Below are 25,365 nucleotides of genomic sequence, written 5' to 3'. Positions count from 1 at the left end.
GATGTACGGGGCTCATAAAAATTCATTTCCACAAATTGCTGCTGGGAGAAAGTATACATCTGTTCACTGAGCCATTATTTCAAAACCTCAAGAATATGTGCAGGCTGGGTCTTTTCAGCCCTTCACAAAAACATAACTCAGGGTGATGAGATCCACAAGCAACTTACATGTTAGTAGGCGACAATAGGGAATAAAAAAGACTCCATTTTTCTATTAAGCCATCCTGCACTTGTGCCTGGTGACGCCTGCTGATTGATGGCCTCCTGCTGGCGAGGCCAATTCAGTGAGAGAACCGACACAGATGTACGCAAACAATGTGGGGAGTGAGGCTGTCCGTTCTCCTTTTGAAGTGATGCACTTCGGGGCTTAGATTTATGATGTTTTTTATTGGCCACAGTGGCTCCTATGAGGTTTCTGAGAAGGTGGAGAATGAATGTTTGTTAGGCCTTGAATGTCAATTGTTCAGAAATTCCGAAACATATGCCAATCAATGTGTTTGCTGTCAAAACAGAGAAGATTGATTTTGAGGAGGACATTTCTTTAGAGAACAGCATGCAATCCTGTGCTTTGAGTGCCCTTAAGGGAGGCCAATTTGCAAGGCTGGTATTTACTCTTTCATTTGGCTTAGTTGTGACATTTACATAGTAATGTTTTCAGTTTAACTTGGGAATGTTATTTTAAATCTTATACACACTGCGTATAAAAGTGCCCAGATGAATTATTTTATGTTTACTATTTCTCAATGTTTGTTTATGTGCCTATTTGAAACTACTATTTGCCAGTCCCTGCCTTCAACCTTATATACTGTCAGCAGGGTCTCCTAACAGGGAATATGTGTTCCTCTGGTGCCTCTGGTAACAAATTCCCATAGCTCAGTGTTACACCAAATTCCATAACAACCCAGGCTATTTCTTTTAGTAAGTATCCAGGTGAGTGGTTTTCAATTGTGTTATTTTGGTTTCCGGGTCTTAGAAACAGTGCGCAACCCTTGCTTGGCCCGAGGGGGTATGTAACACGTGTGAAAGTCATTCGTCATTTTTGTAGGAGCAGAAAAGACATTGAATATAGCTGGTCTGGTGACTAGAGACGGAGCAGGTAAACATTTTGCAATTTACTCAGATGTACAAACCACAACAGCTTTATTTTCTATAACAACTTATTTTTTTAACTACAGTAGTCATTTTGCCTGGTATCAGAAAACTTACTTTAAGCAAATATAGGTTTTTTTTTTAAGTTAAATCGTAATTTTTAAAATCAATTCAGGATTTTCTGCACCAGTTCAGATTTCCCCCCTCTCCCTCCTTGGGATGATGTCTGCATGCTAGAAGGCTTAGTGCTGTCCTGGGGTTGGCTGGGGGCACCTGGCACATGCTGGCACCTGCTGGGATGCAGTGTTTTGGGTCTGGTATGTGGCATTTTTATTTCTATGTGTCCAGGTGTCTGAATCTCTGTAGGTTTCTGTTGATGTGCATGTTCTGTGTTCTTTTTATCATAAAATTGGAGCTCCTCCAGATTTGCTAAGACTTTCTCAGTTAATTTCCATGCTTTTTATGTGCATGTGGCAATTCATCTACTCCAATGTCAATTTGGCAGAATGGGGCTGTCTTGGGCTCTCTGGGCCCAGTGTCACCACTGCACAGCTATCTCTGCCCTGGTGGAAACTTACAAGGATATTGTCATCCAGGCTTTCTGACAGGAGTTAGGTAAGTCTCCTATTCTCAGCTTCCTACAAACCTCTTTTGGGCTCCATATGGACCCTCCCACCCCACAGGTGAAAGGGAGTACGAAGGTAGAGCACAGAGATCTTCATCAATGTCTTAACTTTCTCGCTTTTGTCTCCATCACCCCTCGGAATTCCCACAGACCTAGAAATGTGTATTAGACCTAGGGTTGCAGAACTGGTCTTTATATCAACCTATATTCTCAGAGATCTTTTTAAAGCATGGCTTTTTTTTTTTAAACTCAAGAGTCATAGCCCAAACTCAAAAAGAAAATGTTCTTTCATTCTGTTTGTTTCCAGAGGAAGTTTCCAAATTTTATTTTGAAGCTTGAAAGCAAAGAACGTATTTATTCATTTTTCTTTTGTGTTCATTGTGCCCTCCCTCCTCCAACACAAGACGCCAGGACTTCCTGCCTAATGTGAGGAGGATCGCAGTGTGAAAGGGGATTATCAGAAATAAAATACACATCTGCTCATGTAAAAATGTTTCTTTGTCACAAAGACGATTAGGATTGGGGATTAAGATAACCAGTTTACTAACGCCTTTCTGTAAGATCAGAGAAAATACGCGATTACCTTCCGAGACGCCACGTGGGGCACTGGTTAAGGGCATGAACTATGGAATCAGACGGTTCGGAGTGTGTGACCTAGGGTAAATTATTTAACCTCCTTGTGCCTCAGTTTCTATAAACTGTGCTAATAGCTGGAGTTGTTATGAGAACTAAATGAGTTGATATGTGTAGAACACTCAGAACAGAAACTGTTCAATAGTAAGCACTCGACACTCATTATGATCACGTGTCGCCAGCCCCTATGTTGAAAACATTTAAAAGTGATTGTCTCACATATACCTGGTTTCCGAACAATACATGCGGTCATCAAAATTTAGACATTTAATCCCCTTTCCAATTGTTTTGCCCATGCTATCTATTTTTAACTTTTTTCTTTCACTCTCTTGATATAACTGATTAGTTGGTTAGGCATCATGCAGATAAAACTTATTTTATCCATACGGAATTGCTCAATACAAAATGTAACTATGCAGAATTAGTCAAACTGCGAGGTTAAGGGCATAGCGCTCCAGACTGCCAGGTCTGCACAAAACTTCTGACCCTATTTGCAAGGAGTTAAGAACCACCTACAAAGTCAAAGGGAAGACTCCACACAGCACTATCCTTACTTCTGACAACTTCAAGTTTAAGGGTTTCCCGAAACCACCCTTAGGTTTCATAATTCACTAGAAAGACTCACAAAATTCTTTGAAACCTGTTATACACATGGTTATTTCTATTATAGGAAAAGAATACAGTAAAACCAGCCAAGGTAGGAGATGCGTAGGACAGTCTGGGAGGATTCCAAACTCGAAGCTCCCATTGTCCTCAGGGACGGGTTACATGCTCAACGTTGATGTGTGTTGTCAGAGTATCGTCGACCCAGGAAGCTCACCTAAGCTTTGGTGTCCAGACTTTTTACTGGGGCTTCATTATGTAGAATGATTGATTGATTGCCCACATGGTTGAACTAAGTCTCAGGGTTGGTTGATTCCATGTAACCCAGCCCTTATCACAACTGTTACGGTTGTTCTTTCTGGAATGGCCAACCCTCTACCCTAAGACTATTGGGTGAGGCCAGCCCGATGCTGAGTTATCTTGCTGGTAGAGACTGTCAGGTATGATCCAAGGGGCTCCCTATTTATTAAAAAAACACTTCTATGATTCAGGAAATTCTAAGAATTTAGACACATGATCCTCCAGGAGCTGGGACCTTGCCTATCTGGGCAAGGCTAAGTTCCTTATTAGGAGAAGAGTAATTAGTAGATGAGTAAGCAAATCTCAGTAATAATCCAATATTATTTCAATTATCCAAATTGAATAATCCAAAAATTTCCTGTTGTCCCTCAGGGTCTGGCTGACTCCAGTCCCTCACCTCAGCCTGGTTCGAGTTTGGAGATGATCACCCTAACATTGCTTCTGAGTCCACTCTGCGTACAAACATCCTGTCTGCAGTTTTCTCTGGTAACACCTACCTTAGAGTGAATTCTCATTAAAGTCTTTATTTTTTGTCTTCACTTATATTGAGCAACAGCCTGACTTTCAGAACTACTGCTTCATGTGCTTACAACCCTCTTCCATCAATGTCTGAGTTAATAGCTGTGTCACTGGGAGCATCCAGACTAAGGGACGGTCCAGTACAGAGTAAGATAGATGCCTGATGGTGCAGATTCACTCATTTATCAACTATTTGTCACATTTTTTTTTTAATTTGGTGCCAGGCACTATGCTGAACACAGAATATTCAGTGAAGCTTAGAGGTTAATGGGAAAGGCAGAAATTTATTATACAGATAATCACAAAGAAATACATAGAAATCGTGAGAAGGCCTACAAAACAAAACCTGTTTTGCTGTTTCAAAAATATTACAGGGTTCTTTGAAACAATAAAACAAATTTAGATTAAGGGGGCAGGAAAGTGCTCATTGAGGAAGTGACATTTAATTCAAAATTTAAAGAATGGGTAAAGATTAGCCAAGTGACTGGAAACTCTGATTTCATATGAGCTGGTAAGAATGGCATTGATGTAAGTGCTAAATTTAGTCTTTGTACTGCCTCCCCACTCCCACCCAAGGAGGAAAATGGTCTTTAACTGAATTTGAAATTCAAAGGCCCTTTGTATCTCAGATCCTAACTTGCTCTGTGGTCAGAAAGAAATCTGGCAAAGCTATTTTGTGAAGTTGTGAAAACACTGCAAGAGGAAAAGCCTTTGGCAAGTTTTCAGTTTATCTCATTCCCATATCCGTGGCAATTGAAAGCTTTTTGAAAATCTTTCAGGAGGTTCTACTTTTGGAATCTGGCTTATGAGACCCACTGTGTTTTCATTCCTTATGTCTTGGGTCAGTCATCAACATCGGCTTTGTTCTTTTTCATTGTCGCGGATTTGCCAGGCAAAGGAACCGGAAATCATTGTAAAACATCACAAATGTTCCATGTTAAGATGAGCCAAATGTGCTCTGAAAAGATTAAGCAGCTCTAAGACCGAGCTTAAAGTATATTGGAATTAAAACCCCTGGTGGGCTTCAGAGTAAAGGCTGTGAAATGTCTGTGTGATACATGACAAGAAAGAATGAGTAATCAGCTTTATTTAGTCTAAGCAAATAGGGGTTTTGGAAGGGATATCAGATAACTCCCAGAATCATTAGGCCATTAGGCAGGCTGGAGAAGCAGACACTGGACCTGCCTTCTAAGAGCAATGACCAGATAGTTGTATGGGTATAGGAGGTCTCCGTCCCTGTCCCAGTCACAAGATGGCATGATGGTGGTGCTGAATGTCCTGGACAGGACACTGCCCCCAGTGTCACCACCAGCCACAGAATATGCAGCCAAACTGGCCCACCCAGGAAGTCACTGCTCCTGGAACAATGAGGAAGATGCTATTGCTACCAACCCCAGAACCAGACAGCCTCTACTGCCCCCCGACAAGAAAAGGGATGTCCCTGCCTAGACCACGCTTCACGTGGCTCACGTCCCAACTAAAGACTCAGGTCCGCACCCTGGCTGCAAAGGAGCCGGGGAGCTAGAGCTGTTTAAATAAATTTCTACCTTGGAAGGCAGGATTCACAGCATGTGGAACTGACAGTGTGGAGATCATGTTTGAATCCTTTCTAGAAGCCATTAATGACGGTTGTTCTTTAAAGTAAAAAACGAATGCCCAGAGAGATATAACAACCGAGATGATTATAGGGATAACAGGAAGATTCCAAAGAATTAGAAATCTTCAATCTAAGAAAACAAAGAATGAGAGGAAATATGGAAACTATTTAACAATTTAATGATGTCACAATAGATAGTGCAATAAGCTAAATCATTAAAAACAATAAACCTGAGGTTCAAGGTTAATTTAGGCATAAGAGCTTTACATCATACAAAGCGCACTTTCTTACAACAAACATCAGCATGCTTTGAATTTATCTTAACTTGACGTCATGTGTAAATGAATTCAAGGGTGAGAAATAAAAACTAGTTTTTAAAGCACATTGTATTATTGATATTGGAAAAAAAAAAACTAAGTTTACTAGCAACTGTTTGCCAATGCCTTAAATGGGTGACATTTATTTTTCTGTCTTTACTATTTATCTCAATCAGACAGAGTTGTTTCCTTAATATTTACATGAAGTGATTTTTTTTGTTTGAATATGGCCAAAATGCATTAGTGACAAGAGTCAGAAAAAATGAAATGTGTGAAATTATTAATGAAAGGATTAAGGAATATGTATATGTATATAAATATATACACATGTATGTATACATATATATACATACATGTTCTTTTTCATATTTTTCAGTACAGGTTATTATAAGCTATTGACTCTAGTTCCCTGTGCTATATAGTAGGTCCTTGTTGTTTATCAGTTTTATATATAGTAGTGTGTATATGTTAATCCCAAACTCCTAATTTATCCCTCCCTCTTCCCCTTTGGTAACCATAAGTTTGTTTTCTATGTCTGTGAGTCATTTTCTGTTTTGTAAATAAGTTCATTTGTGTCATATTTTAGATTCCACATATAAATGATGTTATGTGATATTGTCCTTCTCTGACTTACTTCACTTAATATGATAATCTCTAGGTCCATCCATGGCTGTAAATGGCAGTATTTCATTCTTTTTTATGGCTGAGTAATACTCCATTCTAGCTATCTATCTCACAACTTCTTTATTCAGTCATCTGTTGATGGACATTTAGTTTGCTTCCATGTCTTGGCTATTAAAAATAGTGCCTCTGTAAACATTGGAGTTCATGTATCTTTTTGAATTAGAGTTCCCTCTGGATATATGCCCAGGAATGGGATTCTGGATCATAGGGTAAGTCTATTTTTAGTTTTCTAAGGAATCTCCATACTGTTTTCCATAATAACTGCACCAAGTTACATTCCTACCAACAGTGTAGGAGGGTTCCCTTTTCTCCACACCTTCTCCAGCTTTTAAAGTTTCTGGACTTTTTAATGATGGCCATCCAACTGGTGTCAGGTGATACCTCATTGTACTGATTTGCATTTCTCTGTGAGGAAACTTTTATTCACGTTTGTGCTTTTATTTTTACTTGTGGGTTTATTGGAAAAATGTTTTGACTTTCAGAAAGGGCCAATGGATCCTTAGACAGATATTTCTCACAAGAATAGCTGTTCTGCTTTCCCTCTCTGTGGGGTTCAGCATCTCCCGTGTCTTCCCTCTGTCTCTCTGTATTCCACTCTGACGCTCTGGCCTCAGCACTCCACTTCCTTTCAGTCAGGTGACTTAGGTGTGTCCAGGACTAAATAACAGGAAACTAGGAACACGTGTCACCAATAGGGAGCCTGTAGTCAGTTGTCACTGGGAAGCTACACAGACCTGCTGGGACTTTCTGAGGAGTCATAAGGAATGTGTCTCAGACTTTCTCATCTGTGGGGGGTAGGAGTTGGTAAAGGTGAAACCACTTACTCATTGTTCTTCCCCCATTGCTCAAACGTGGTCCCAAGGGTGCTCATTCCCCTGCGCTTCTGGGCTGTGTGATAAGAGTGCCCAGCATGTTCCCCAGGTGTCCCACACCTTGGTGTCAGAGAGGCCCCAGTTCAGAACATGAGATGCACCTGTCCGGCCTGCTGAGGTGAGGCACTGACAGGTTCCACGTGCATCAAGCTGGAAGAAGCCTGCAAAAACCTGATTGTCACAAGAGTGACTACATAAAAAGTGGGACCGATGGGCTGTGAACCGATGCACAAGAGGCAGCTGACATAAGCTGCTTGACACTTGTGGTCTTTTCCCCCTTCCAAAGTAGTTATTCCTATTGGGCCCCAAATCATGGGTCCTAGCTCTTACTTATTTTCCTACAGCTTGGAGCTTAAGAACCACTTTTGACCCAGAAAAAAAAAAAAAAACCCACAAAGTGACAGCTTCGTCTTCATCTTCAATTCCATCCTGAGCCAGGATTCTCTCTCCACGAGGGCATGGTTGGCTAAATCTTACTGCTTCTGCTTTCTATCATTTCAACTGTCAAGGAAATGAAAGAGTTCTAAAAGTTCATTTGTACCTCATGGAATTGTTCCTCATCAGGAAATGCGGGCTTGAAATTAGAACTGACCTGAAAGGGTTGTAATGTAAGGCTTTGGAAATAGAATCATGTCTGAGGGTAGCAGAGGTTGTTAGGCTTTTGGGGAACTCTGTTGAGCCTCAAGGACAAAGAGGAGAAGGAAAGGGAGACAAGAAGAAAGAGAAAGGAGAGAGAAAAAGTTATTGGGATCCTATTTTGAAAGTCATCCTCTTGGAACCCGTAGCTAGCTCTGTGCCCTATCACCTTGAGTCTGAACAATTTGCTGTAAAATTGCCTCTTCATCAGCAGAAATCCATGTAAGATTCATGACCTTAAGACTTCACTGAAGAGATTTACACATTTTTATCGAGAGTTGAAATGGTGGAAGATTAAAACAAATGAAATGAAAACGACTGCTGAATGACTGATGAGTGTCTGTCCTTGGCGTGGAAATGGGGTTTAGAAGATGAGTCGTGCCCTTTTAATTGGAGAAGAGAGCCATGTTTCAGGGCTCAGGAAGACCAGGCGAGTTTGAAAAGGAAGTGGAGAGTCAATGAGTGTCAATGCTTGTGCTAGGGCAGAATAAGATAAATAGCTAAAACAGTTCCTGGAAGCAAGAAGATAACATGGTCCCTAGAAACCGTACGGTCTCTCCAAGTGGGATGCGAGGCAGGAGACCTTTGGAGCTGAGCATCCAGCCTTGTTTCCATTGGCTAGTCTGCACCTGTGGATGGAGCCACAGTCAGCGGGCTTTAACCTCTAAGTCCTCCAGCTTCCAATCCTTTGAAACATAAAGTTGTCATACTGTCACAACTGAGTTCAGAGCAACCAAGGGAGAACCAGGGACACCTCGAGTCATACAGTTCTTAGGACTGATGGCTGGGAGGGTCTACCTGCTGGTCCTTCTGGCCTTGACTGACTCACTGATCCGTGGATCAGTGAGGTCCTTTCCTTCCTCACTGATCCATGTGCTCCCTCTGGGGTAGATCAGTTTGGTTAATAAGGTTTTCACACAGGAAGGAAGTTATCACTAAGAAAATATATATTGCCCTCCCTAATGGCAGAAAATGTCTGAGATCTCCAGGATGCCTGTACGAAATAGTGTCCTGTGACTTTTTTCCAATATCCTAAACCTCTTTGGGAGATGCTTTTATTTGCTACCTGACAGGACCCATTTATCTGAAGTGTAGTCTAAATAAATGGAGTTTCAACACTTGTTCATTTGTTTTTACCTGTCTCCTGACTTTAGATCTTGAGCAAGTGAGTTCTTTTTTTTGAGGGAACCATGCCATCTATATGTTTTAACCAACTGCGTGATCTTTCTTGCCTAAATGAAAAACACTGCTTGTATAATTGAGCTTTGAGTTTCATTCCAAGTTACGGTGGCCGCAGAATTCTTGGTCTCATCCTTAATTGATTTATTTTCAAGTGTTTAACAATACTTGAGGCCAAATAGAAGCAATCTCTCAGGCTGCAAAAGGTTGTTAGGGATCATCCAGAATTTTTCTCCATGTTGCAGACCTTACTGTCAGGGTGTACGTGTAACGTATGAAGTCTCTGACTCATGAGTAACAGACAAATTGAAGAGTCATGCTCTCCATTCTGTATCTTCCAATCAGCAATATTTCTAAGCTTCATAATGACAAGACAATCTTATAAGTGAAATTTTAGATCCTCTGATATCCAGATCTCTCTCTACGAAACACTGTGACTTCTAGGAGAGGGACGAAACAAAGATACTTCATTCATAAAATCTGTTTTCTGATCTGAACCTTTCTAAAAAAAAATCAGAACAGAGTGAGAATTTGTCATGAGATTTTATTGACTCTCACACACACATACACAAACACACTTCAAGTCATAATAAAGCCCTGTTTTGAAATAATACTTAAAAAAAAATAAGCTGATTTAACAGTAGTGAATCCAATCCTGGACAGGAGTTAGTGGGAAGGAAAACACAGGCTATAATTGGTGAGCACACCCCAGTGCTATGGATGGTAAGGGTCTTTTTTTTAGGATTGTGGGCTATATTCTTAGGGTAAACCATGTCTGGCCGACTTGGCTTTTGTGTTGCAAAATTCTAGAAGTTGCCATCACACAGAATCTGATATGGGTGGTGCCCCTTTTGGGGTGGTTCCGTGGGGCTGTACTGCTGGTAGAGTCTGGGGCTCTGGGGTTCTTGTCTCACCCGCGTGCCAGACGCTGGGGGCCAGCGATTACTTGGTTCACGTCTCCTTTACAGATCTTTCCTTCCAACGACAGTGACTTCAAGGAGGGTAAATATAATACTGAAGCGCCACCTTGAATTTATTTAGAAAAAGAGAGAAATTTCATGAGATTTATTGGAAAATGATTGACAATTTCTCCTTTCCCCTCAGAACTTCACTTTGGCTGACACAATAGTAGTCTTCCCAAGGTCATCATTTAGTTTTTCATACGTTTGTTACCCTACAAGAGACTCAGGTACTGTCTTAATAAGGTAGGTAACCAGGACGTATGCAAATTCAACTAAAAAATTTTATACCTGAGTTACTCAAACCTCAGGGCTGATGTAGAAAAATACATTTAAATGGTAGGTAAGAATGTTAGGCAACCCTCCAGAGGTCACTTTTCTGCAACTGAAACATTTGCATTTATTTAGTGATTTAATCCCTGAATACCTGTAGTTGTATAAATTAGATACGAAATTCTATCAATAGTAACAATAAAGCAGTCCCTTAAAATAGTTTTCTCTTCTGAAAATGTCCCCTGGTGTCTACTGTTTTAAAAACAAACCAACCAACAGAATAACGAATTGTGCCCGTTTCTCAGCTATTGTTCTATCTCTCTGCTTCCTTTCCCAACAAAAATTCTCAAATAAACTATTTTTTCTTTTTCTATTTTTCTACTTCCCATTAGCTCCTTAACCAATTTCAGTTCATCTTCCATTCCCACACACTCACTGACACTGTTCTTGTCCAACGTCCTAGAACCCTCTTGCTGCAAATCCATTGGTCACCTCTGCTATCATGTCACTCAGCCCCCCAGTGGACCAGTCCCCGCTCGCCATTATACAGTCCCCTCTCTGGGCTTTTCTGGGTTTCCTCTGCCTTGTGGCCACTTCTGCTCAGTCCTTTTGGTTGAGCTCATTCCCTTTTCTGCTCCCCTTCTTCATATCGTCCTCGAACCCAAGTGCAACCCAGTTTCTCCTCTTTTCACTAATCTCACATGCTTCTGGCTTTAAACACCATCTACCTGTCAATGACACCCGAAGTTTGAACTCCATCCCTGACCTCTCCATTAAGCTCCAAACCATTTATCTAATTTTCTCAGTGACATGTTTACTTTGGTTTCTAATGGGTATCATAAACTCAGCAGAGCTAAAACACACATCTTGATTTCTCTTCAAGGCTGTTCCAATCTTACCTATATTGGAAAGTCACATCAGGATGTAGCCAGTTGCTTAGGTCACATATCGAGAAATCGTTCTTGGGCAAAGCAGGTGTGGTACATATATACAATGGAATATTACTCAGCCATAAAAAGAATGAAATAATGCCATTTGCAGAAACACGAATGGGTTTAGAGAATAAAATATTAAGTGAAGTCAGCCAGAAAGAGAAAGGCAAATTTGGGAGCTAAAATTATTGGGTGCTTGTTACTTACATCCCGTTCATTTCTCCAAAGATTTCAGGTATTAATCCGCAGTTAAGTACTAGCAAACCCATGGTACATCTAAACCTAATGCTAATAATAGTTACCATGTTTATAATACTATCTGGGGACTATTTAAAGCATATTACATGTGGTAACACATGTAATCCCACAAATAGGAGTTCAGTGCTATGATTAACGCTGTCTCCTTTTTTCCCCCTCATAGCTGAGTAAAAACTGAGGCACATAGAAGGAGTAACTTGGCCAAGATCATCCAGTTAGTAAGAGGTGAAACGAGTATTTTTATACCCTGGAAATTTAGCTCCAGAGTCTACTTTCCATGTAATAGACCATGTATTGTTCTGGTTAACATACTTGGTGATGGTGCTTTAAAAATGAGAGATGGTCTATAGGGAGAAGTGTTTTTTATTGAACTATAGTTGATTCACAATGTTGTGTTAGTTCTGGTGTACAGCATAGTGATTCAGTTGCACATATACACATTCCCTTTCATATTTTTTCCCATCATAGACGATTACAAAATATTGAATATAGTTCCCTTTGCTATGCAGTAGGACTTTGCTGTTTATCTATTTTAGATATAGTAGTTAGTATCTGCAAATCCCAAACTCTAAAGAGGGGGAAATCCTACACATAAAAAACCTAAAAGACTTGCATCATTTATTCGATTAGAGGGACAGAAGTGTCTGGAAAGACAAGAATGAGAAGAAATGATGGCTGTCAGCCCTAGGGTTTGGGTGCGGGCTCCAGACGCCCGAGGAGCACCGTGTGGCCACAGCACAGATGTAGACGGCAGAGTCTCTGGGCTGAGTGGCTGTGATGTGCAGGGAGCCGTGACGTTCCTTTCTGTTTATTGTGGCGCTTACCCTTCCTTCCTTCTTCATCTCTAGGCTCAGTATAAACAAGGATTCGATGCCTCCGCCAGGCTTCTGTTGCAACCACTGTAAGGTGGTCATAACTACCGAGTAGCTGCAGTTGACAGTGACAAAGTCTCCCTCCTGGGCACTCAGGTACGGGGGACTCTGCTCCACCTCATTTTCGCCACTTATCCCTGTTCTCAAAGACAGTGTCAAATACAGAATGTCACCATTAGTGCAGCATTTCTACAAATTTCTTCCCTTTCCACATTTCCTAAAGGGCACTCTGGATTAGTCACTTGAAGTCCCTTATCTCCTCTCCTCAGAATTTTGGGAAAAAAATCCATTTAGTCTTCCCGTTCCATATCCAGAAACTCCCCAACTTACAGCTTAACTGAAGCCACAGAACAATCAATAAAACTTGCTGGGGCTTCCCCATCTTTCTGCAGGTCTCTGCTGTAGGATTTGGAATATATGTTAGTTGGTCAAAGGAGTCTATTATTATTATAAGTTCCCCACGTTTGCTTTAGAAATCAAATGGGATTCCCAGCCCATCAGAGGCAGCACAAATGCACACATTTACGCTATCTGTATGTAGTGCTACCTGCACTGTGAACCGGTTACTGTCTTTTAAATAAAATGCCCACATTGCCACCTAGTGGCAACACACAGCCACGTGTTATGTAGGTCAGATACTCTGACTGTAGCTTATTGGATCTGGGAAAATACTGGGCTTATCAATTTGGAATAGGGGTACAAAATGAGTAGTTAGACAATATTTGTCACTAGAGCTATAAAACCCTGTGGGGTTCCAACCAGAGCCATCTCTTGGCAAATGAAAGCTGGGTAGGTTTTAACTCAGGTTACTGTGGAGTAGAAACTAACAAGCTTACAGTGGAATCCAGTCTCCCAAGAGGAGAACTGATGATACATTCGGAGAGAAGCAGGTTTAGGAAGAATAGCCAATTGATGGTTTTCTTCTTCCTGTGAGACTCAGTGGTATTTTTTTGCAAATATTTTATAAGATACGCCTGTATCCTTTCAGACACTCTCCTTTTCCTCGAGCTAGTTTGAGAGGGTTATACAACCAGATCATGTTTACGAAAAAACTACTGTAAATCCAGGGCCCCTTGTTCACTGTATCACAGTTGATTTTCATAAAAATACATGCAGAAATATGTAGTTATCTCCGTGAAATTTTACTGTGGCTGTTTCAGCCCTTCTAATATGTCCTAAAGTATTAGATACCTATCTCAGCATTGTGCAGTTTGCACATTTGTGTACGTTACATGAATTCCCCTAAGATGACTGTGAACGGATCAGGACAAAGGCTAAATTCAGGTAAGACAACCAGAGTGACAGTTCGCTGCATGGAATCATTACATGAGGTCATTCTTTCAGTTGAGATCCACGGGCTGGAGCAGCATAGAGAAGGGCAGAGTGAAAAGTGAATATGGTTTGGAGCCAAGTAGACTTAACGTTTGAGTCTTAGCTCTGCCACTTACTCGATTGGGTTTTGAGAAGTTACCACAAAACTCCAGTCCTCAGTTTCCTGTAAAATGGGGATGACAATACCAAACTGTGGTTTTGTGGTGAGAATTACAGATAACACTGGGAGTTAACAGAGTACAGTGGTTAAGAATTCAGGCTTTGGGCGAAGCTATCTCTGCTTATCAGCCAACTCTCCTCTTAATGACCATGTTCTTAGGCAAGGGAGTTAATTTCTCTGTGCCTCAGTTTCCTTGGGGCTAATAATTGTACCTACTTCATGGGTCTGGAGTAGAGAATAAATAAATGAATGTATTAGATGCACTTAGAACAGTCCTTCAGACATACTGAGCACTTGACTATTATTACTATTAATAATATAACAGGGCCTGTGATAAATATATCACTCAACGTGGTATTATTACATGGTATTATTATTTTATTATTTTCCTAATAATATAGTGAAAAACAAAACAGTTGAATGTTTTGCAAACATTTGAGATGATTTAAATCTACAAAAGTGCCTTGAATTTAGCAGCCTCGCTTAAAAAAACATCTTCAGAGAACTCATTCCAGCTCATGCTAATCACGGCGTTATTTTCTAAGAGCACACGCCTTATCTGTTAATAATATGCTCTTAAACTTTGCTGGGTATCAGTTCATTTCTTCTGTATTTATGGATTTGGGATTCCCTTCATTCCCCAAAATTTTACCCAATGCCTCTCAAATCATGCCTGCAAATTCTTTTTGTATTTTGGAAATTAATTTACATGGTTTAGACGGCTTGATTATATTGAAAGTATCTAAGACCTCTCTTAATATCCCTTAACATAGTTTTCCACTTCTTCCTTTTTTCTTTTCCAGTTTGAAAATTATTCTGCGTGGTACAGAATAGAGAATGAAACCAGAAGTTGACACTTTGACTTTTCTCTATCTGTCAACATTATTCTATTTTCCTTAATATGTGAATCAATCTTCTCCCCTGCCCCTCCCTCCTCTTTTCTCTAAACTGTGCTAAGATGCCCTTTATTTTGTACTTTATATTTTTTTAAGTTTTTTTTTTCACTCTTAATGGGTTTTCACTTTTTAATCCTTTCCTTCAAGGCCCATACTATCTTTATTATTCCTCTTTGTCTATGTGTCAGATGGTCCATATTCTTATAATTTTTAGTTAGAAACTGAGTGAAAAAATTTTATAATTTTTAGTTAGAACTCTTCTAAGTGCATCTCACACCTTCCCTGCACTGCTGTGGATTTCACTCGATGACTCCATCTTTAATGTTCTTCCTGAACCACATTACAATGAAATAGTAATGTTTTAATTTGTTTTAGAGTTTTTCATTTCATAACCTACAATCATATTTAAATTTTTTGGTGGTCTTTTCTTTTTATTGAAGTAAAATTTACAAAAGATTCACCATTTAATCATTTTAAAGTATACAGTTCAGTCGCCTTCAGCTCATTCACAATATTGTGCTGGTGTCAGCACGATCCAGCTCCAGAACATTTTATTATCCCCCAAAGAAACCCCATGTTATTAAGCAATCACTCCCCATTCCTCCCTTTTCAAGCCCCTGGCAACCACTCATGTGTTTTCTGACACTGTGGATTTTCCTATTCTGGGAATTTTATATAAATAAAACACGCAATCTGGGCACCTAGTGTCTGGCTTCTTTCACACAGCGTAATGTTTCAAGGTTCATCCACGTTATGATACATCAGTACTTCATTCTTTTTTATGGTTGAATAATATTTCATTGAATGGATATAATACATTTTATTTATCCATTTGGGTTGTTTTCACTTGTTGAGTATTATGAACGTCATGTACAAGTTTTATGTATTTTGGGTAGATACCTGGGACTGGAATTCTAGGAGCTGCTATGGTGGGACTTGTTCATTCAGTTCCATGATGCTTCAAGATCTGATCTGTTCCTTTTCACCTATCTTTTCTCGCTTCATCCCCATTGTCTAGTGCATGATTATTTTTATTTCTACTCTACGGATGAAAACAACTAAAGCTCTGAGACACCGACTAACATGGCCAAGTTGGCATAACTGATAAGCAGGAGAGCCAGGACTGGCGTGCAAGTCACTAGCATCTAATTCCTGCACATCATGCAAGGACACCTCACGGGCAGGGAGCAGCTGACTGAGTGGAGCGCAGGCTCATTATCTGAGCCCTCTCTCCATTTTCAGTCAAAGAACGCTCGCACCCCTGGAATTAGAGGCAATTATAGCTGTTGTTGCTTTTTCCTGACTTTTAGCAACATCTCAGCAGAACGTGAGAGAGATCAAGCCTCCTAAATGTGCGGTTCCCAGTCTCACTGCGCCCCGCACCTGGATCGCTGAGGTTTTTGTACAGCTGCCCCCGTGCCCTTGGCACTGTGAGTCTCAGAAGGCAGTAGTACACGGCTGAGTCTGCTATCTGGGCGGGGTATATCGTGATAGGGGAGCTTTTGTCTTTAATATTCCTGGCTCCGAAGTTTTTGCTGTTTTTCATGGTCTCTTCCTGAAGAAACCGCAGCGCTTTGTTGGGATACTGGACATACCAGAAAAGAGTAGGGTACCCCGCGGATGTGTACGTGCAGTTCATGGTCACCGATGTCCCTTCCGAGACGGTGACTTGGCTTGTCTGTTGGACTGAATTGCCACTGGTTCCTCCTGGAGGAGAAAAAAATGCTTATTTCTTGGGTTTGACCCGAGTTGCATCTTTTGGAGAAAGTTTTCACTCTTCTGAAATAATAAAAGATAAATTTAAGTAAAATGTACTTACCAAACACGAAAATCAGAATTAGAGAGCCCAAGGGGGAGTTCATTGCTAGTGTCTCTGGTCTGCTGGAGGGAGGCACCACTGTGGAAGTGAAGATACAAAGGGGTCACAGTTGTGCTCAAAACACATGCATAAATTATGACTATGTTGGCAAACAGCGCCCCCATGTGACAAGTTAATGAACAGATTAAAAAATTGTCCTCTGCATCTCAACATCTGCCCTGTGTCCTCACTACTGTCCTCATTCTTATGGGACACATTGGATGTAAGCTGGTCCTTTTGTGCAAAAGGGAGTTGCCACTTGCTAATCAGTCTGCTGTCTCTAGGACACACTGTTCCAAGGGAGAGTAACTCCCTCTAGAACTTAGACGTCACAACCAGGGCAGCATTTTAGATAGCTGTTTCCACTTCTTCAAGTTTTTATGAATGAATGTATGCGTACATAAATTATTTCTTTAAAATAATTGGAAACACAATTTGACTAAGTGCCCAATGTTGAGGTGTTAAGGTCAATATTTGGCCAAAGCTGAGGCTGAATCTGAATGTCAACAAAATAGAATTAACTTCGATAATCCCAGAATAAATCAGAAATTGTATCCAAAATTTAATGATTATTTTCATGGTATTTTGAAAGGTCTTAGCATTCGTATTTTAAAAATGTAACATTATAGTACAGAAACAATAGCTTCTCAAAACTGTCTATTGTTTGATTGCATCTGTTATATTTCACATCTCAAAACTTTCTGTTGAGAATGGTGTTGAAGCAAGTTGTATTTTGGCTCCCGTTCCTAAGAGAAGTTAATGCCAGTGGTATATTTATCCCTTTTTCACCTGGACCTGAAGATTTGGTCAATGGTGATGGTGCAATTTCTTTGAAGTCATCCTTCCTGCAATGTGGAATTTTGTACTCTCAACATTGTTCGGGCTTTCTTGATTGCTTCTTTTCTCCCCTCCCTTTCTTCCTCAGCCCTGGCATCATGCTGTCCAGTTTCTTTGCTCTTCAAGTACATAAGCTTGCACTTAGACAAGATGTGGTTGGACTTGAGGGTTGAATATTTTCAGTCTTTATTTCTGGTTGCATAATGAGTGGCTCAAGACCTGTGGTATCATTTGAGTTTGGACTCTGGAGCCAGCCTGGCTGGGTTCAAATTCTGTCTCAAGCTCTTACTGGGCGTCAGACCTTGGGCAATCAATTTCCTTAAACTCTCTGTGCTTCAGTTTTCTCATCTGTAAAGTGAGGGTAAAAATAAAATGTAACTAGGGTTGTTGTGAAGGTTAAATGATGTTTAAGTGCTTAGCATGACACATAATAGTAAGAGCTCAATGATATCACTACATACTTATATGTAGCAGGGGTCAGCAAACTATGGCCCTTGGGCCAAATCCAGCCCAACACATGTTTTTGTAAATAAAGTTTTATTGGTACACAGATGTGCTCATTTAAAAAAAAGGCTAGGGGGAGGGGATAGCTCAGTGGTGGAGCGCACGCCTAGCATGTACGAGGTCCTGGGGTTCAATCCCCAGCGCTGCCATTAAAAATAAATAAATAAACCTAATTACACCCTCCTTCAAAAAATAAATCCAAACAAACAAACAAACAAACAAAAGACTAGTGGTGCCCTTTAGGAAGGGGCTTGGAGAAGTCCTTGGAAAAACAGAGAAGGAATAAAAAGGAATTCCAAGATCATGTGAGTGTGTGTGTGTGTGTGTGTGTGTGTGTGTGTGTGTGTGTCTGAGACTTTCACCATTTTAATAGTAGAAAAATGAATCACATTCTTATTTTTTATGTTTCTTTGATTGCTTAAGAATTTGTATTCCTCTTTATAAATTGACTGGCCATTGGTATTTCTTTTTGTAAATTGTTCATTTTTCCTCCAGGGATATTAATATTTTTATTATTGATTTATATAAGACATTTTAATTGTACGGGTATTATCAGACAACCCCATGGTAGGTATTTTAAGATAACTGATGGCAAAGAACATTCCTTTACTGAATTACTGGGGTTGTAGGTTCAATCAATGAGCTATTAGGGAACAATTTGCTCCCTGCCTGGTAATGGGCAGGGTTTTGATGAATTTTTCCTTTTCCACTTTCCAAGAGACAGTCTCACAATTCTTCTTAACCCTGGGACAGCACATCATGAAGTTTGTCCATCTTCCCAGAAATGCCCCCGCTCTACAGGGCTCTGTCCCTAGAGGAGAAAGAAACTGCTCCCAGCCAGCCCTCCCTGGGCCCTCAGCCCTGTACTCAGCTTCTCCTTTAGTCTGCTGCTCTGCCCCGGAAGGACCACATGACATATGTGAGGGCTGAGGCTGCCGGTGTGCACCAGGGCTGGCACATCCTCCTTTCTGGCCTTGGGAACCTGTGCTTTTTAGTAGTGTTTCCTTCTTCAGATGTGGAAATTCCCAGATCACTAAACCTCCTGCGTCCTTCGTGGTCCACACAAGTACTGTGATTTCTTGCGGGAATCTTTCTTATCTTAGATATGCCAGGACACACAGACACTTGCACTGGAGAAAGAAACAACGACAAAATAAAACAGAGTGGACCCTGCCTTGGGCTAGGGAGTGAGCTTTGAACATTTCTCATAATTCGTGTTGAATTAGTGACTAGAAGAGAGGGAAACTCTGGTTTGTGAGACACATACTGCCCTTTCTGTGTCTAGTTAAACCAACAGGAATTAATGATGATGGTGATGATGATGATGATAGGTAATATTTACTGAGGTGTACTAAGTGCTGGGCATTGAAGCAGAGGCTTCGTATACGTTAATTAATCCATATGACAATGAAAAGTAAGTGTTAATTCTGTTATCAGCCCCATTTTACAGATGACAGAACTGATGATCAGAGAGGCTAAGTAAATTGTCCAGGGTCACGCACTGCTCCAAAGTGGTGAAGCCGGGATTCAACACCAGGTCTGTGTCTCCATTGCCTGAATCATAACTTATTCAGTAGATATTTACTACTAGGTTTTGGACACCAACAAGTCTATTAAATAGTAGGAGTTCAGTATTTGTTAAATAAATGATCGAATCAATCGATGAGTGAATGAAATATTTAATTTCAGAGCCTGGGAGTTTAATGAGAACATACACCCTTCTAAGGGTTACTCCTTTACTCCTGGCTTTGGAAGAGAAGGTATCTAGGACTTTCAGCACAAACCTCCAGGTGGCTTTGCTAACTGAGTTTTGATGATGTCACAGCCTCTCCTATGACGAAGAATTGGGAAATATCATCAGGAGAGACAAATTTGAAATTCTGCCAAAGAGGAAGAGGAAAGAAGAAAGGAGAGGCCAATGAAAGAGGTGGACCATTCCAGATTGGTAAGTGGCAGTTTTAATAAGCAAGGAGACTTACTTATAAAGTTTGTCCTGGGCAGCCGTGAGGCAGGTAGATCTCTGCACCCACCCGCTAGAGTCTTGTAAGTTTATATGGAGGTCTTGACTGGGTTTAGTCACATCTAGATGGTCTCAACACCACATAGGTCTCTCAAGGCTGTGACCTTAAAAATGGCTCCTAGTGTGGAATGGTGGATAGAACATACATTCTAAGGTCAGGGGAGGGGGTGAGGAACCTCAATTGCTCCGGGGTCCAGTTCGCTGGTCAACCAGCAGTCATGTTCTCTGGGTGACCCCTTCCAACACCTGTGTAGACAGCAACTGTGAAAAGGCAATGAATGCTTCTCATTCTGAAGTTGTAAAAGAGCTCATGGTAAAAACCCAGCCTTTTATTTGGTTTGGCTAATAATTTCTTTATATATTTGCTTTTCTCTGCAGCTAGGTCTCTCTTGGTACCTGGGACTCTGTCACTGATGGGATCATCATTAAAGGGTTTATATTCAGTCTTCAGATGCCAAGAGAACAGGGCATCTCACCAGCTGGGATGTAGGTGGAGAGGTGATATGTCTCACAAAATAGCACAGTTAATTTGCCCTCACTCTTTTCTTCCCACGGGTAAACTCTTGTCCAGTTAACTCAAGGTCTTTCCCATGCTCCTGTCAGGACATCTATGTCCAGACAATATGTTTGAGTGATGGCAGTTCAAGCTAAAGACCAGGGCCAGCTTCCTGGGAGTAAATTCTGTGCAGTCTCATAGGACCACAAGCTCAGAAGTCCCCATGCTTAGTTTAATGCTCTGCTGTTGCCATCTTGAAATTCTTAATAAGATTTGAAGAAGTCCTACATTTTCATTTTGCACTGGGCCCTGCAAAGACCTGTATTTCCTGGAAGCTCAAAGACTGAGCATTCTTCTCCATTTGTTGATCGCTCAACCCAGTTCAGAATAACAAGATGGCAGAGATCCTTATCACACAGTTAGTCACTGAAGCATGTTGGATTTTCATTTCCCTCCTGCTCTAAGTTTCACACTATCCTCATCACTGCAGGGCGATTTTCTAAAGTCCTTGACATGCCCAACTTTGAGTAGGGAGTCTTATGCAACAGAAGAAAGCTCTAGCATTTATTTTGAGGAAGATTCCTTCACAACAAACTTTCATGTGTCTGAAATCAGGACTCCTGTCTATCATGTTCCCCCAAACTCACAGATCATCTGCAGTCAGAGGATTTCCAGCAAAGCGATCCAATGTGTCTCCATCTCTCCATCAGTAGAGTCAAGACAACAGCCGTTCCTGAACAGGCTTTTCCTGTGGAAGAAAAAGCTCTAAGCTCAGAGGAACATCTGACATCATTGGTTCTAATTTTATAAAATTTTATTTAAATTTTGTATTGATAGTCACCATGCTGTACATTACATCCCCAAAACTTATTAATCTTCTAACTGGATGCTTGTACCTTTTGGACAACTTTTGGGCTCTGATGTTAACACAGCAATCTCTGCTTTCGTCTTGACCACCCATAGTCTATTCTCAACACAGCAGCCAGAAAGAGACTTTTAAATGGAAGTCAGATCATATCATTCCTTTCCCAAAACCCTCCTGTGGCTCTTCATTTCACCCAGTCCTTGGACATGCTGGGCATTTCCTAACTTAGGACTGGACTCTGTCCTCTGCCTGAAAAGCTCTTGCCCCAGATATCGTCAAGGTTCACTCCTTCATCTTCTTCAAGTGTTGGCTCAAATGTTCTCCTCTCAGTGAGACTACCTACTTCCTCTAAAATTGCAAGGGGAACCCCTTTCCCATGGCCCCACCCAGCACTCTCTGTCCCCTTTGTGTTGCTAGATTCTCATCTCTACGGACTTATCTTCTAATAGACTATGCAATTTACTTATTATGCTTAATGCTTGTTAGAATGGAATCTCCATGGACTCTGATACCTTTGAGCATTTTGTTAACAGGTGTATCTCAGGTGCCTAGAAGAGACCCTGGCGGAGTGGACATTCAGTAAACACCTGTGGAATCCATTATTTAATCTGAGAACAAGCACACGTTCTGCATTTTGAAGGGACTAGACACATTGCCTCAACGACCACACACATTCATCCTACGTTTATACCAACCATGTGCCAGCCACGGAGCCTGTGGGTTTCCTAGACTGAGAGGTAGGGACAGCTGATACTCTGTGGGCCAGTCTCCCGGAGAGGGAGTCGGCTTCCTGTAGAACTCCAGCCTGGTGATCAAGTCCATCAGTTTTGGAGGAGTGCTGAGGTGACCGGTCAGGACCAGAGGCCACAGGTTCCGTTTTCTATTGCTATAATCCCGTAGTTTGGAGCCCAGCCCCTGTGCTGGTTCTTGCCAGTAATGCAGCTTAAAGTCTCCATGGCTCAACACGGATCTCTTTCTCAGGGTCTGAAACTGGCCCTGCTAGATTGCTCTGTGGTGCCCCAGAATGTGGGGGCATGGGCTGTCCCCAGGGAAACTGCACACCTGCTCCTTCTCTTGTCTTTGTGAGTCTTTTTTTTTCCCCCCAATAAACACTGTTCTAGAACTTCTATTATGTGTGCTGTTTACCTGACATATATTCTATCTTATTTCAAAATAACATAAAACTTTGGCAAGTGGTTATTATCTTCCCACTTTTTTCTGATGAGATAAATGAGGCTTAGGTGTGTGTGTGAATGCCAAGGAATTCCTTCTGACACCAAGTCTGGCCTTCATGCTATTGTTATTACTAGAATCTCCAATCTATATGTGGTGGGGTAATAGTTTCAAATAACACCTGACATATTTTCCTTCTTTAAAATTAAGTCTCCCCACCCCCGGAATTCTCTTGCCATAAATTCTGGGGATGAACCTATTGAATTATGAATCCTGGAGAAATGAATCTTCAGGACAACGGAGATTGCAAAAGAATCCAATGAGACCAAAAATTCAAATTCTTGACTTTGCATTTTGAAATAGACTTACAAAGGCTTAAGAGAAGATATTCTAAAAATGATAGCACTTTTGAATTGAAAGAGCCAAGCACTTGATCATTTTCTCTTTTGAAAATTTGCATGTCAAGAGCAGAGCTTGAGGTTTCAGGGTAGTTTTTATCATGAATTCTGGCTCAAAACCCTGAGCTACTAATGCTGAAGATAAAAAAACATAAGATAGTTAGCTGTCCAATACAAAGGGAAATTGTGTCAGTTTTCTGTCTGGAACTCTGAAAGGATCCAGCTGTGCAAAATGATATTCTCCAACATATTTCAGCCACAGTTGAGTAGAAATAGCCCTATGGTCTATTGAAATACTGTTTTCCAAAAATCTGAAAATATTTTGCTTGTTTGATAGAGTTCGTAAAAGGTAGCTGGGAATTGAGAACTGTTGTACCAGCCAAGAGGATCTTACTAAGGAAGGTGCACGGTGTAGAGACCAAGTGAAGGATATGGTTGACTCTCAGGGGATCGACAATTCCAGCAAGAAAGGAATTGGGAGTCAAGACAGCTGGGAGAGCTAGAACTTGCATGCCGTCTTAGAGATATTCCTAGAAGATGCCACATGACATTTATACTTATATTTCACTGACCAGAACTTAGTTCATAGTGACATTCAGCTGCAAAAAAGTCTGGACAACACAGATTTTATGCTGAGGTAGAGTAAAGGAGGGAAAGAGAGGAGAATGGATTTGAGGGGAAAAAAACTGCAGGTTGCACCACACAGGAAGAAGAAATGAATGATTTTCTGGAATTATGCTAAAAAAACAGAGCTTATGGAGAGCTGTAAGTCATAAATCATTCTCACCAAAAAGACTGAAGCTAAGTAAATTAAACAAAAGCCATTGCAAAAGGAACTTGATAAAATAAACAGAAGAGTGAGTTCAACAATCCCCTCAGAATGTGACAGATTTATTTTTTTTAAAAAGTAGAGTTTTTTTAGGCATTTCTCTGATTATAGTCTGATTAATGTAAAATAGAAAAATGAAAAATGTTAACTTTTTTGAGATGAAGAAATGAATTTCCAGATAAACCCTGGAGCAGGGACAAAATTAAAAGAAGAAGTAACCAAGGATGCTGAAAGCAAAGAAAAAGAAGAGCTCACACCAAAACCTGTGGGACAGAGTGGAAGGTTTATTCAGAGGAGAATTGTTCAACTCAGCTGTCTCTCTACTAAACGGCACGACTTCTGCTTTCCAAATCCTTACAGTAAGTGGGCCTGGTAACTGGTGCATCTGATTAGGATGAAGCTCTGAGTGTTTTCTGGAACGTCTTGTTAGTAGAAGCTCTGGTCATGAGCAGCAGCTGCTGGACACTGGGATTAAAAATCCCTGGGGAACCTGCCAGAGGGAAACACCCTTGGATTAGCACCCTCTATGTGTTAGATATTGTCACCTCTGCTAATGTTTTCCTATCACATCTTCATACCCTTAAAAGCAACTGGTTCCGTCTTGAGCACCTGGATTAGAGCTTTTAGAATAACGTGTAATGAAATGATATGTTTTCAGTGAAAGTAAGTAATTCTAGGTAAATAAAATGGAAATCTATGTATTCATAAATTGGGAAGGGTCAGTAAAGGAAGTTAGAGGAACTTAATTTTTATGCTTTAAATTTCAAATTAATGAATTTCTTTACTTCTTTACAATGCCTGAGTCATATTCATCTGTTTTGGAGTTCGCTTATATTCTCAACCTTAAGAAAATATAAAAGTTAATCTTCAGAATCTGAGCCCTCAATACTAAGGAGGAGATTTGGAAATTCAAGTGGATATTTGTTCCTTTGTCAATGCTATTGGATTGAGTAATTTTTGTTTGTTTGTTTGTTTGTTTTTTTCCATCACAAACGGTATCCTTGTCAACATTTTAACAAGTATGTGGCAACACGATGTTAAATGTTATAGAAACGTTACAGGAAATCTGATATACGTATGACACAGAGATCGAGTTCGTAAATGCAAAAGAAAAAATTCCTGGCAAGCCATCATCAATTAGCAAGAAGCTTGCTCTGGTAACTGTTCAGGGAACTTGAAATTCAAGATGCATTATGAATATTTATAAATCCAAGGTCAAAGTTCTTTCAGCCTAATCTCTAAAGATAGAGACTCTGCCTGAGTTAAAGGAAGATGGAACGAAGTCCGTTTTTCATATCAAATTTCATTCTGTCTGAAAGTGAGAGGTATTATAGTTAGTGTGATAGCTTCCGAGTGCTGTCAGGAGCTTTTGGTCTCTACGCTGCTGCTGCTAACCTTTCTTAACCTGCCAGCAAATTGCTATGGACACTGACTATCCTGCGAAGATTCTGGGACGATATGGAGAAATACGTTTTTGTTTTTTTTTTTTTTAATAAAAAATGTGCTGTTGCTTGGGAGGGTCCAAATGTGGAAATGTTAAGATCTGCTTTTACATTGTGTTATAATTTTTGGACTATATTCACTTAAGTGAATGATCAAGATTATTATTTTTCTAGAGGTCTGGGAGGAAAATTCGACGGAACTGGTACC

The 25,365-nt window shown here is 40.5% G+C and overlaps 1 protein-coding gene, 1 long non-coding RNA gene and 1 gene segment (V, D, J or C); 1 reads left to right on the top strand and 2 right to left on the bottom strand.

The window, feature by feature from the left end:
* The window catches only part of LOC102522090 (T cell receptor delta constant), a 258,099-nt gene that overhangs the window by 139,863 nt on the left and 92,871 nt on the right, over positions 1-25,365 (bottom strand). The gene's annotated exons all lie outside the window — the stretch shown is intronic.
* The window catches only part of LOC102522345, a 268,545-nt gene that overhangs the window by 225,043 nt on the left and 18,137 nt on the right, over positions 1-25,365 (bottom strand).
* LOC116664185 lies at positions 802-22,416 on the top strand. Its single transcript, XR_004320552.1, has 6 exons — positions 802-929; positions 3,622-3,735; positions 12,324-12,443; positions 19,372-19,471; positions 19,760-19,879; positions 21,100-22,416. It is a non-coding gene; the product is annotated as an uncharacterized LOC116664185 (long non-coding RNA).

This window comes from Camelus ferus, chromosome 6 (assembly GCF_009834535.1).
Source record: "Camelus ferus isolate YT-003-E chromosome 6, BCGSAC_Cfer_1.0, whole genome shotgun sequence".
In the NCBI taxonomy this organism is placed as follows: domain Eukaryota; kingdom Metazoa; phylum Chordata; class Mammalia; order Artiodactyla; family Camelidae; genus Camelus; species Camelus ferus.
This window is presented reverse-complemented; position numbering and strand designations above follow the sequence as displayed.